Source organism: Calidris pugnax, unplaced genomic scaffold, assembly GCF_001431845.1.
Source record: "Calidris pugnax isolate Ruff unplaced genomic scaffold, ASM143184v1 scaffold91, whole genome shotgun sequence".
NCBI classification, from domain to species: domain Eukaryota; kingdom Metazoa; phylum Chordata; class Aves; order Charadriiformes; family Scolopacidae; genus Calidris; species Calidris pugnax.
The window spans coordinates 1,360,653-1,372,734 of NW_015090898.1; positions in this window are offsets into that span (position 1 = coordinate 1,360,653).

A 12,082-nucleotide genomic window follows, 5' to 3' on the forward strand; every position below is an offset into this window, starting at 1 on the left:
CTTTGGCTGGAAAGAGCAGGCTTAATTAGTTCCCTCATATCTGGGGATGTGGGCTGTCGCTGTCAGTGCAAGGAAGGATTTATGTTTCCTTTTCCTCGGGAATATGATCGGTGTCTCAGTATTAAGAATAATCATTTTGCTAATGTGAGGCAAATTTCTCATCCCGGGCAGGCGATGGCGAGGGGGATGCTGCGGGGCGGCGGATGCCCTTCGGAGGAGCGCCCGACAGTGATGAGGATTTACTGCTGCTGCCCTGAACCCTCTCCCGGGGGTGTCAGATGGTGGGGGGGTCACCTTCACCCGGGTGGAAGTGAGGAACCCCCCGGTGTGTGGATCTGGGGCTGGGCAGCACCCACACACCCAGCCTGGGACCACATCCCTGCCTGGGACGGTTGCGCCGGGGCGGCCGGTGCCCCCTCGGCAGGTGTGAGTTGCCCTTTCTTTGGTGCTACGAGCCCATTGTGCCACCAGCTCCAGGACTGAGCCACCCGGAGCTGCTTGTGGGCTGGCAGCAGAGTTGCAGCAGCTTTTGTGATCAAAATTCCCACGTTTTTTTGGCCTCACCTCGAGTGCTGTGTCCAGTTTTGGGCCCCCTACCATAAAAAAGACATTGAGGTGCTGGAGCGGGTCCAGAGAAGGGCAACAAAGCTGGTGAGGGGTCTGGAGAATAAGTCTTATGAGGAGAGGCTGAGGGAGCTGGGGGTGTTCAGCCTGGAGAAGAGGAGGCTGAGGGGAGACCTTATTGCTCTCTACAACTCCCTGAAAGGAGGGGGTAGAGAGGTGGGGGTCGGTCTCTTTTCTCAAGTCACAGGCAACAGGACAAGAGGAAATGGCCTCAAGTTGCGCCAGGGGAGGTTCAGGCTGGATATTAGGAAAAATTTTTTCACGGAAAGGGTTCTCAGGCATTGGACTGGGCTGCCCAGGGAGGTGGTTGAGGCCCCATCCCTGGAGGTGTTCAAAAGACAGGTTGATGTAGTGCTGGGAGGTATGGTTTAGTGATGGTGCTCCTTGTTTGTTGTGTGGGTGTCTATTTTTGTCAGTTAGGTTGACAGTTGGACAAGATGATCTTTAAGGTCCCTTCCAACCTAGAAGATTCTGTGATTCTGTGATTCTGTTTTTTGTTCTGCTGGTGGGAGCAGGTCACGCCGAGCCCCCCGAGATGACACAGACCTCGTCTTTCCCGGCTGCCCGCTCCCTGCAGGCCACTCATTCCTGATGGATCCCCGCTGAACTGCTCGCAGGGTTGCAGCTGGATGTGGTGGGGAATTTGGAAGGAGAAAGAGAAGGTGGGATCAACGCGGAAGTGCGGAGAGCCCGAGCCTGAGTCCAAACTAGGGCAGGAAAGGCACCGCGCGCAGCTCTAACCTTATCGTCCAGGATGGATTTGAAGTGCTTCTTCAGTGACTCATAGTCCCTGAATGGGCTGGAAGGACTGTCCGCCCGCGAGGAAAGGCCAGAGGACTCCAGAGGACCCCAGATCAGATAACAGGTTGTGACAAAGCCTGGTGTGGGGCATCTGCCAGGGCAGCGGACAGGGCTGCTCGGCCCCACGGGGAGGGGAGGGATGAAATGCGGTTTGTCAAGCGTGGTTTGGATGGGCAGGGGGTGGTGGAGCCCCTCGCACCCACACCCTGCTCCCCAGAGGGGTCTGGTTGCTGGTGTCCTGCCCAGAGTGGTCCCCTGCTCCTAGTCCCCCTTCAGCCTTGGCACACCGACCCTCCACAGGGCAGTGCCAAGGGCTCGGGCACAGCCCACTGCCAGGCCAGGAGATGCTTTCTCAAGCCTCCTCCTTTTCCAAGCGTCCAGCATGGCTGTTCCAGGCTGTCTCCTGTCCCAGACCCGTCTGGAGTGGACACGACCTGTCCCAGAAAGGCAGCAGTGATGCCCACGCCAGGGATGCTCTGAGCTGTGAAATCACAGCTCCCTGCGGCGCCTGGGCTGGGCTCTGGGGTCTGCACCCCCTCCTCGAGATTTCAATACCTGAAGGGTGCCCATAGAAGAGCTGGGGAGGGACTCTTTGCCAGGAAGGGGAATGATAAGACAAGGGGAAACGTGTTTAAATTGGAAGAAAAAAGATTCAGATTAGAGCTCAGGAAGAAATTTTTTACTGTGAGGGTGGTGAGACACTGGAACAGGTTGCCCAGGGAAGTTGTGGCTGCCCCATCCCTGGAGGGGTTCAAGGCCAGGCTGGATGGGGCCTTGAGCAACCTGGTCTGGTGGGAGGTGTCCCTGCCCAGGGCAGGGGGGTTGGAACTCGATGATCTTTGAGGTCCCTTCCAACCCAAACCATTCTGTGATTCTATGATCCCCGTGGGAGGCAGCGTGGCCCTTATCCCCCCTCTGAGCTCCTGAGCGGGAGGCAGTGTGGCCCTTATCCCCCCTCTGAGCTCCTGAGATCCTTTCCATGGGTGGTGGTGATGGCTGCTGGGTGTAAGGAGAACTCTAACCATCATCGGGGTGCTGGTGTGCGCGTGTGCAGGAGTGTGCACACACACGTGTCGATTCTTTAAAAATGCATTATGGGCTGAAACCTCTCCGGCGTGAGAGTTGTGAGGCTTAATTAATGAGTATCATCACAGAATCACAGAATCTTCTAGGTTGGAAGGGACCTTAAAGATCATCTTGTCCAACCGTGACAAAAATAGACACCCACACAACAAACAAGGAGCATCATCACTAAACCAGACCTCCCAGCACTACATCACCCCGTATTTGAACACCTCCAGGGATGGTGCCTCAACCACCTCCCTGGGCAGCCCAGTCCAATGCCTGATAACCCGTTGCTGTGCAACGTTTTTGGGGGCGGGGGGAACAGGAGCCTCTTTCTCCCCATGTTTATACCCATTCTTGCCCCATAGGACCGCTCTCGTTGGCACGGGGTGGCTGCCCTCACCCCAGTGACATGGGCTGGCCAGGAGCAAAAAGGGACAGAGCTGCCATTCCTGGTTCCTGCCACCCTCTGAAGGGGGTTGTGAGGGTGGGGGGTTCTCTTATCCCCCAGCCCCCACAGCCAGGTGAGGGTGGGGGGAACGGAGAGAGGCAGAAAGACACATTACTGATCTAAACTCACTGTAAGAGGCCTCTCTGCATTGTGCCTTACATGAAAGGTGCTGGCATGGTTCAGAGGTTAACTTTTATCTTAAGCTCAGCTAGCAGCCGAAGAGTTTTAGCATTTTTTAAAATATCAGAAAAGTGGGAAAAAAAAAAAAAAAAAGAGGACAAATTCTGCTCTCTGTTACGTTGGTATTAATGGAGAGAGATTTAATGGAATTCTGTAGAAGCTTCTGATTTACTCTTGTGTGAGATGGGATAGAAATAGCCCAAAGAATCTCATTGCTGCTGCCCGGATTCATCTGCACAGCGGAGAGCTATTAATGCTCTGTTTTCTTGCCTTTGGTCAATACATCTCGCAAGGCAGGAGGAAGCTGGATTATGTCTGCAAGTGTCCCGATGTCACGCTATGTCGGATAATGAACTGGGGCTAAATTGGATCCGCTTTTCACTTGCCAGTCTCTCTGAAATCCAACAAGGAGTGGGGGCAGCAAGCTGTGCTTTCAGCCCCGGTGTGAGAGAACAGAGGGTTTGCTCTGATAACCCTCCTGCTGCTGTGCAGGGAGCCGGGGTCGGGCAGGCAGGGCTATTGTGGGGATGGCAGGCTGGAGCAGCAGAAAATCCTCGTTAACCTGGCAATTGTAGGGCTCGGTTTTGCTCGGTGCCCCCCGTGTCTGAGCGGTGGTTGGTGTGGTGCAAACCCACCATGGGAGGAGAGGGATGCAATGGGAGCAGCATCCCCACCGAGCTGCCTCCGTGGTTTGCTTTGACCTGATTGTTCAATTTATCCTGGTGGGTGAGGAGCGTGGCTCGGGGAGCACCCAGTCTCTTGGGGGGGGGACATGTCGGTGCCCCCCGTGTCTGAGCGGTGGTTGGTGTGGTGCAAACCCACCATGGGAGGAGAGGGATGCGATGGGAGCAGCATCCCATCGAGCTGCCTCTGTGCTTTGCTTTGACCTGATTGTTCAGTTGATCCTGGTGGGTGAGGAGTGTGGCTTGAGGAGCACCCAGGCTCTGGGGGGAAAACATGGAGAAGCCCCTTGTGTTGGACACCCAAAGGTTTGTGTTTCCATGGAAATGGAGGGTTTGATCCAGGGTTACTAGAGAATATTAAAAACCCCCGCCCTTGATAGCAGGGGGCTCAGACCTGGAAGTGGAGAAGACCCACCAGCTCCTCTCTGCACGTCTGGTTGTGGTCTCTGGTGTGACAGGACACCCCCCCGTCCCTGCCCAGCACCCTGCAGTGTGGGTACCCCGAGGAACGGCCCCTCTGCTCCTGGTGGGCTCTGACCCACTCCTGGCGATGCTGGGATGGGACCCCAGCTCCAAGGGCTGTCCCTCCCCGTGAGCTGGGTCTCACCGAGGTTTCACCAGGAGTCTTGGTGCTGTGGTTCAGGTGACGGCAGTGTGTGGTGCTGGGGTGGCACAGGGTCACGGATCAGACACCCCCATGGCAACCTCCGGGTCCTGCCCCCTGAGATGCTCTGGGGGTGGCTGGAAAAGCCGGGGTCAGGCAGGACCCTGGAGGAGCCCGAATCCCCGGTGGCTGAGGGAAAGCCGAGCCCCTTCCTCACGCGTGTGTGAGGAGCTCAGCCCAACGCTTTATTATGACATTTCAAAGAAAACAGGAGTGTGTCTCCCAGCCCGGGGAGCCGCGGGGATGCTGTGGGAGCTGGGGGGGCTGCGGGGGGAGCGGGGGCAGCACCGCAGGCAGGGTGTCTGTATTTTCACTGCCGTCCCCGGGAGCGTAATCCCGTTAAGGGCCGAGCGTCTGATTCAGCTGTCCTGCTCCACAGCTAATCCTGCCAGCGGGACCCAGCATTATCCCATTGCCGGGGGAGGTTCCCCGGCCCCTCCAGCCTCTGGGGTCACCGTGGGTGTCTCTGGCCCCTTCACCCTCCCTGCGGGCAGCCCGGGAGCCCCCCGTCCCCCCCACCAACCCTGCTCCCCTCCCTTTGGGAAGCAAGCCCCCAAAAAGGCTGGGAATTGTGTTCCCAGCTGGGCAAGGCTGGGGGGGCTCCTTTGAACTGTCCTGAGCAGCTTATGGCCCCCGGGCGTTACAGGGGGGGCTCCATCACTGGCCGGAGCTGGGGGGGAAATCCCCACTTTGATCCCATTGTCCGCTTTTGGGGCTGCCGCCTTCAGTGGTTTCACAGCCAGGGAGTTAATTTTACTCCTTGCCCGTACATTTGCCAGGCTTTAAACGCTGTTTTCGCTCACTTCTGTGGTTTCCTTGTCTCGGGGAGTCTCACCCTCCTGCCATCGCTGGCTTCCCACAGCAGGACACAGCCTGGGGGGGGGGCTCAGCTGGGCAAGGCTGGGGGGGCTCCTTTGAACTGTCCTGAGCAGCTTATGGCCCCCGGGCGTTACAGGGGGGGCTCCATCACTGGCCGGAGCTGGGGGGGAAATCCCCACTTTGATCCCATTGTCCGCTTTTGGGGCTGCCGCCTTCAGTGGTTTCACAGCCGGGGAGTTAATTTTACTCCTTGCCCATACATTTGCCAGGCTTTAAACGCTGTTTTCGCTCACTTCTGTGGTTTCCTTGTCTCGGGGAGTCTCACCCTCCTGCCATCGCTGGCTTCCCACAGCAGGACACAGCCTGGGGGGGGGGTTTCACCAGAGGCTGCCTTGGTTTCCTGGAGGATTGTAAATGCTCTTTAAAAATAAGACTTCTACCAAATAGGCCAGTTTAGTTGCAAACCGCTTTGGGCAAAATGTGGTTTTGCCCATCTCTGCCCTGAGACAAGAAAAAGAATGAATCCAGTGCCAATGACTGGATGTCCAGTGCCAATCTGTCAATTAATAGTAATAATCAGTAATAAAAGGTGTGGGTGCTTCTAGCCGTTGTGAAGCCCCACATGGAGAGAAGGTGAGGAGATCTGTGGGGAGCCCACGGCGCTGGGGGCAGAGAAGATTTCAGTGAGCAGCAGCCCTTGGTTTGGGTTCATTTTGACCATCTGATTATTTAAATTTTTGGCCACAGCCCGTCCCCTGAGCAGATGCCAGCATTCAGCCCCAGCAATACCCATTTCATCACTCTGCTCTAACCTGAGACAGTGAATCTGGGGTTAAAAGCCTGAAGCAAAGCTGATAAATGTGTATAATATAAACTACTGAAGAGTGAAAAATTCTGAAAACACTGGAGAAAGTAAATACAATAAATTTGGGGTGACATTTCTCTCCCTAACTCAGGTTTTCCAGCAGCAGCTGCCCAACCCTCAAACAGCTCAGAACTCCGTGTCACCTCCAAAGTGTAATGAGGAGAGACTCTTGTGAAACAGGTTTTTTTCCCCCCTTGAACTGCCTGAGCCTGAGTAACCCCGGCTCCTTTTTCACCTGGGGTGTCCCATTGGGGCTGGGGGTGCTGCTGATGAGGGACAGATGCCCCGAGCTCCGTGGGTCCCTCCCCGGGAGCTCCCGTTACCACCAGCTTCTGGGCCATGGGTGGGTGGGTGAGTGGGTGCTCCCGGGACCCCTGCCCACCCCCTCCCCACCGCCTGTTTATTTCTTCTTGTCTCCTCCAGTTTGGCTCTGCAGGAGCCTCTCGCTCCACATCCCCCGGGCGGGTTGGGTTTCCACATGGAGAACTGGGAATGGTGGGAACGGCTCCAGTGGCTTCCCCAGCCGGGCTGGGGGTGGCTGCAGCAGGGACCGGTGAGAGCCCCGTCGTGGGCTGTTCCTGATTTTATTATTTTTTTCTTTTGTTCAAACACAAGAGGTGAGGGGACCCGCCGTCAGCACACAGCTGGGCTGTGGCTGAAACTGGAAGAATCAATGAAAAATGAGAGAGCAAGGTATGAGAGAAGGTGACAAAGCGTGTGTGTGGTGTTACTGACATCGCTGCCCATCCCGAGCCAACCTCCTCGGGAAGATGCTGGTGGGAACGTGGTATCCTGAGACACCCTCGCAAAAACCTTCCAAATTTTGGGGTGGAACCCACAGCAGGGCAAAGCATTTTTGCCTTCATTTGTTATTAACCTGCTACAAGGTCTGTCACTGGTTCAGAAAGCATGTCCTGAAGCAAGTTCCCCAAGTTCTGCTGGGAATCCCTTACACGGAGACGTTCCTGCCGAGGTGGTGACACCTGGATCAGCCCCTCCACACCAGGAGCTGTTGTCCTTTCCTGAAGGTCTGGTGGTGGGTTCCAGCAGGAGGGACCCTGTCCGTGCCGAGGGGTGAGTGTCCCCATGCCAGGGGGGAGCGTGGTGAGGAGTATGGACACCAAGCCCTGCCTTTCTCCTGTGAAACTACTGCTCTTCATCACGAAGATGTGAAGATGCTGAGGCACCCAAAGGGCCACTGCCAAGTCTCTCTATGTGCTGGGCACGGTCCTGTTTACCCAGCAGCGCCAGGCACTTCAAGCCCTTTATGAGGGTGAGAGTTATGCCCTGTTTACCAGCTGGCACGTGATGCCGCTGCCGGGCTGGCACCCGCTGGGGGATGGTTGCCCCTGGGCATCGCTCCCCAGGGGCCATGGGGTGAGCATGTGCCACCCAGGAGACCCACAAGAGTGCAGCCCCCCCGTCAGGACCCAGCCCTTGGCTCCCCACCAACGCACCTCCTCATAAGTTTTGCCGAAATGCTTTGCAAATCATCCGGCAACCAATTTATCCCTGAAGTATTTGGGAGATGTCACTCCGAGAATGTTAATGGCGGGTGATTCCTGGGGTCCTGTGAGCTGAGCAACGCGGGGCCGTGTGGTGGGCTGGGGAGGGAGGGCTGCTGGGACAGCCTTGGGGGGGGTCCAGGGGATTAATTAACGATGGGTCATCTCAGCTTGTAGAGCCCGCTTCCCTCTGATGCAGCACGGCAAACACGGGGAGAGACCGAGCCATGAAGCTGGCGAGGATGTCGTGCTTAAAACTTGTTATTTTTGGATGGAGTTTCTGAGCACCCCCCGCTCTCCCCCCGCAGCGTTAAACGCCGTTGTTTATTGGAGCTGACAGGAGAAACACAAGCAGTTGTCGGTTGCTTCTGCGAGAGTGGTGTCTACCAGCGGTGGAATGAACATGACGGAGCCGGTGACTAATACAGCTTTGAATTTTATATGCTCCCAGCTAACGGGTCCCATATGTTCTGCTGCTGCAGCCCCAGCAGAGAGCGGCTCATTCGGTGTGGGGCTGGCCCCGGGGCTGGCTCGGAGGTGCTGGCAGAGCTGGGGCAGGGCAACGGGGCCCAGACCATCACAGAATCACAGAATTATCTAGGCTGGAAGAGACCCTCGGGATCATCGAGTCCAGCCATCCACCCTACTCTAAAGTCCTCCCCTACACCATATCCCCCAACACCACATCTAAACGGTTCTTAAACACAGTCAGGGATGGGGACTCAACCCCCTCCCTGGGCAGCCTCTTCCAATGCCCAACCACTCTCTCTGTGGAGAATTGTTTCCTAATGTCCAGTCTAAACCTACGCTGGCACAACTTGAACCCATTACCCCTTGTCCTATCATCTGTAACTTGGGGGAAGAGACCGACCCCGGCCTCTCTACACCCTCCTTTCAGGGAGTTGTAGAGAGCAATAAGGTCTCCCCTCAGTCTCCTCTTCTCCAGGCTGAATAACCCCAGCTCCCTCAGCCTTTCCTCATAAGACTTATTCTCCAGACCCCTCACCAGCTTTGTTGCCCTTCTCTGGACCCGCTCCAGCACCTCAATGTCTTTCTTGTGGTAGGGGGCCCAAAACTGGACACAGTACTCGAGGTGAGGCCTCACCAGTGCCCAGTACAGGGGGACAATCACCTCTCGGGCCCTACTCCCCACGCTGTTCCTGACACAGGCCAGGATGCTGGTGGCCTTCTTGGCCACCTGGGCACACTGCTGGCTCCTGTTCAGCCGACAGTCGACCAACACCCCCAGGTCCTTCTCTGCCAGGCAGCTCTCCATGCTGATACCCATCTCTGCCCATCCCACGGCCTGCCCTGGGGTCCCTCCCACACACACGTCCTGCCGCCGTGGGAGCCGCAGCCAGAGAGTCCTGGTCTGATCCTCGGGGGTGAGCAGGAGCACATTTTGCATCCCAACCCCTGGGCAATAAAATGCAGCCCTGGTGGTAGCTGGCATCTGGCCCCCGCTGATTGACACGCCAGAGCCTTGTGGCCGTGCCTGGGATGGTCATCTGCTCCCGGGGGAATTTTGACCTCGTGAGTTTTTAAACTCCAACTGCAACCTGAGTCCAGAGTTGGCAAAACCTGGCTGGTGGTGACAGGGAGGGCACGTGGTCTCGCTGCTCCCTGTGCCCTGCTGAGGCCGTGGTGGCAGCAGGACTGTGAGACCCATCCTTTGGGATGCCCTCAATGCCCATCATTGCTCGAATGCTGTGTGTGTGCCAGGAGGGGACAGGAGCTGCTGCTCTGGCTCCTCACTTCTGGCTCTTGGAGGAGAGGTGGCCTCTGGGGGCTGCTTTATCCAGCACTGGTCCCTGTTTAACCCCCTCGCTGGTTGTGGGCAGAGGTGGCCCCAGCAGCAGTGTTTGCAGGGGGGGGCGAGCTGCCAACCTGGCCCTGCCCCGAAATTCCCATTGCAGTGTCTCCCGCTACTTCCCATCTGGTACTTCACTCACGTGATTAATCTGCCAAAGAAATTCCTGGTGTAAACACAGCATTATCATCATTTTACTCCAGACTTGGCCCCTGGGGTTCCCTTGCCAGCTTTTGCTGGTGTTGCACTTTTGCTACAGCCACTCTCCAGTGCAAACCGGGCGCCCGCAGAAGGTTCTGGAGGCCCCGGCACCGCGCTGGGGATGGAGGGGGGGGGACAGGGGACTCCAGGTCAGCCCCCGGGAAGTGGGTGCGATCCTACAGGGATCAGCTGTCGGAGTCCCAGCCGGAGGCAGCGGGGGGTGCCGGGGCCACCGGGATGTTTGGGGGTTCTGGAGGGTGCCAGGACAAGGACCTGTTTCAAATGTGACCGTGTTCCCTGTCCCTGCCTGCACAGATCTGCCGGCAGCGCTCCCGGATCGAGCCACCGCCACCGTCCCAGGCAGGAGGGACAAGCTGGTGGAGGGGACATGCTGCCATGGGAGGAGACGGCTTCTGCAGGAGGGTGAGTCCATACCCACGGGTGCTGTGGGTCCGTCTCACTGCCCTGGACACAGGACTGCATCCCACGTGTCCCCACACAAGTCAGGGGGCAGATCTGGAGCTGCCTGTGGGCCAGGAGCACATTCCCATTAACAGCTGGTCCAGGAGGTGCTCACCAGCGAGGAGCTGCATTCAATCACGCTCCCTGGTAGCACAAGGGCAGGGGATCATCCGCCTAAGGCTGAAGGTCACTGGGTTGCTCTCAGTCGTGGTGGCCATGGGACAGCCCAGGCCATGCAGGAGTCACAAAATGGGCCGAAACACCCAGTTCCCAGTTCAGCCCTGGGAAGCAATACCTGTGCTCCCAGGGCAGCACTGGAAAATTTAGCCTTGAGGTTTTTCCTTTGCAGGGGAACACAAGAGGCTGGAAGGTGCCAGGCCCTCTCTTTCCCCTGCAGTCTTTCCACAGCACGTGTCCTCCTTGTCACCTCCCATTGGGTCTTGGACCTTTCTGGGGGGAGGGCAGCGGGGAGGTGGGTGCTGCCCAGCTCTGGTGTCTCCAACACATGGGCAGGAGCTGGAGCTGCTCCATCACTCTCCATCGCCCGGGAGGGGTGAGGTGTGTGTGCCAGCCCTGGCACCCGGAGCCTGGCCCAATCTGAGCGTTGATGTTCCGCAGGGGGACACAAGAGGCTGGAAGGTGCCAGACCCTCTCTTTTCCCTGCAGCCTTTCCATGGCACATGTCCTCCTTGTCACCTCCCGTTGGGTCTTGGACCTTTCTGGGGGGAGGGCAGCGGGGAGGTGGGTGCTGCCCAGCTCTGGTGTCTCCAACACATGGGCAGGAGCTGGAGCTGCTCCATCACTCTCCATCGCCCGGGAGGGGTGAGGTGTGTGTGCCAGCCCTGGCACCCGGAGCCTGGCCCAATCTGAGCGTTGATGTTCCCTCACCCCTGCTCCTTTCCTTTGTAACTAAGGCCAAATCGAGCCCATTCATGAAGAGGAGGAATCTGATCCTGCAATTGAGGGAAGATCGCCTCAGAGCTATTCTTAGCTCACTGAGGAGTTGCGTAAGAGGCAGATTTTGTTCTCACAACCCACCTGGCAGCCCAGCACCCTCTTCTCAGGGGCTTTGGGTCCAGGCACCCGGGGGGAATTCACCAGGAGCCACCTCTTGGCTTCCCTGGAGTCGTTTCTGTTACAGGATGGGAAGAACCGAGCAGTGCAGAAAGGAAGGGTTTGCCTTGTGCCCCTGATAGAGCTGTAATTAACTCCTGAGGTAGCGCTGAGAGGATCTGCTGGGGAGAGGGGCCCAGGCAATGCCCACAGAGACTGACCCTTCCCTTGTGGTTCTGCAGTTAATTGTGGGCAGCGCCGGGGGTGGGAGTCGGTGTCACAAGAGCTATTTGGCAGAAGGGGGGAAAGAGGAATTTGTGCCCAGGGTTTTACCCCTGGCAGTCGGTGGCAGTGGCTAAAAGGAAAACATTAACTCTGCTCCTGGCTGTCTCAGGCTGTGGGAGCATCCCTGTACCCATCCCCGTGGGCTGCCCCCCTCTCCTGCTGGGGATCCCGAGGGATGGTGGGTACCAGAGGTGTGAAGTGGGAGATGCTCGGTCGTGCCCTGACTCCGGTGTGTGGCTGGTGACAAGAGGTTGTGATCTTCTTCCAGAGAAGAGCAACAAAGCTGGTGAGGGGTCTGGAGCACAAGTCTTATGAGGAGAGGCTGAGGGAGCTGGGGGTGTTCAGCCTGGAGAAGAGGAGGCTGAGGGGAGACCTTATTGCTCTCTCCAACTCCCTGAAAGGAGGGTGTAGAGAGGTGGGGGTCGGTCTCTTTTCTCAAGTCACAGGCGACAGGACGAGAGGAAATGGCCTCAAGTTGCACCAGGGGAGGTTCAGGCTGGATATTAGGAAACATTTTTTCACAGAAAGGGTTCTCAGCCATTGGAATGGGCTGCCCAGGGAGGTGGTTGAGGCCCCATCCCTGGAGGTGTTCAAAAGACGGGTTGATGTAGTGC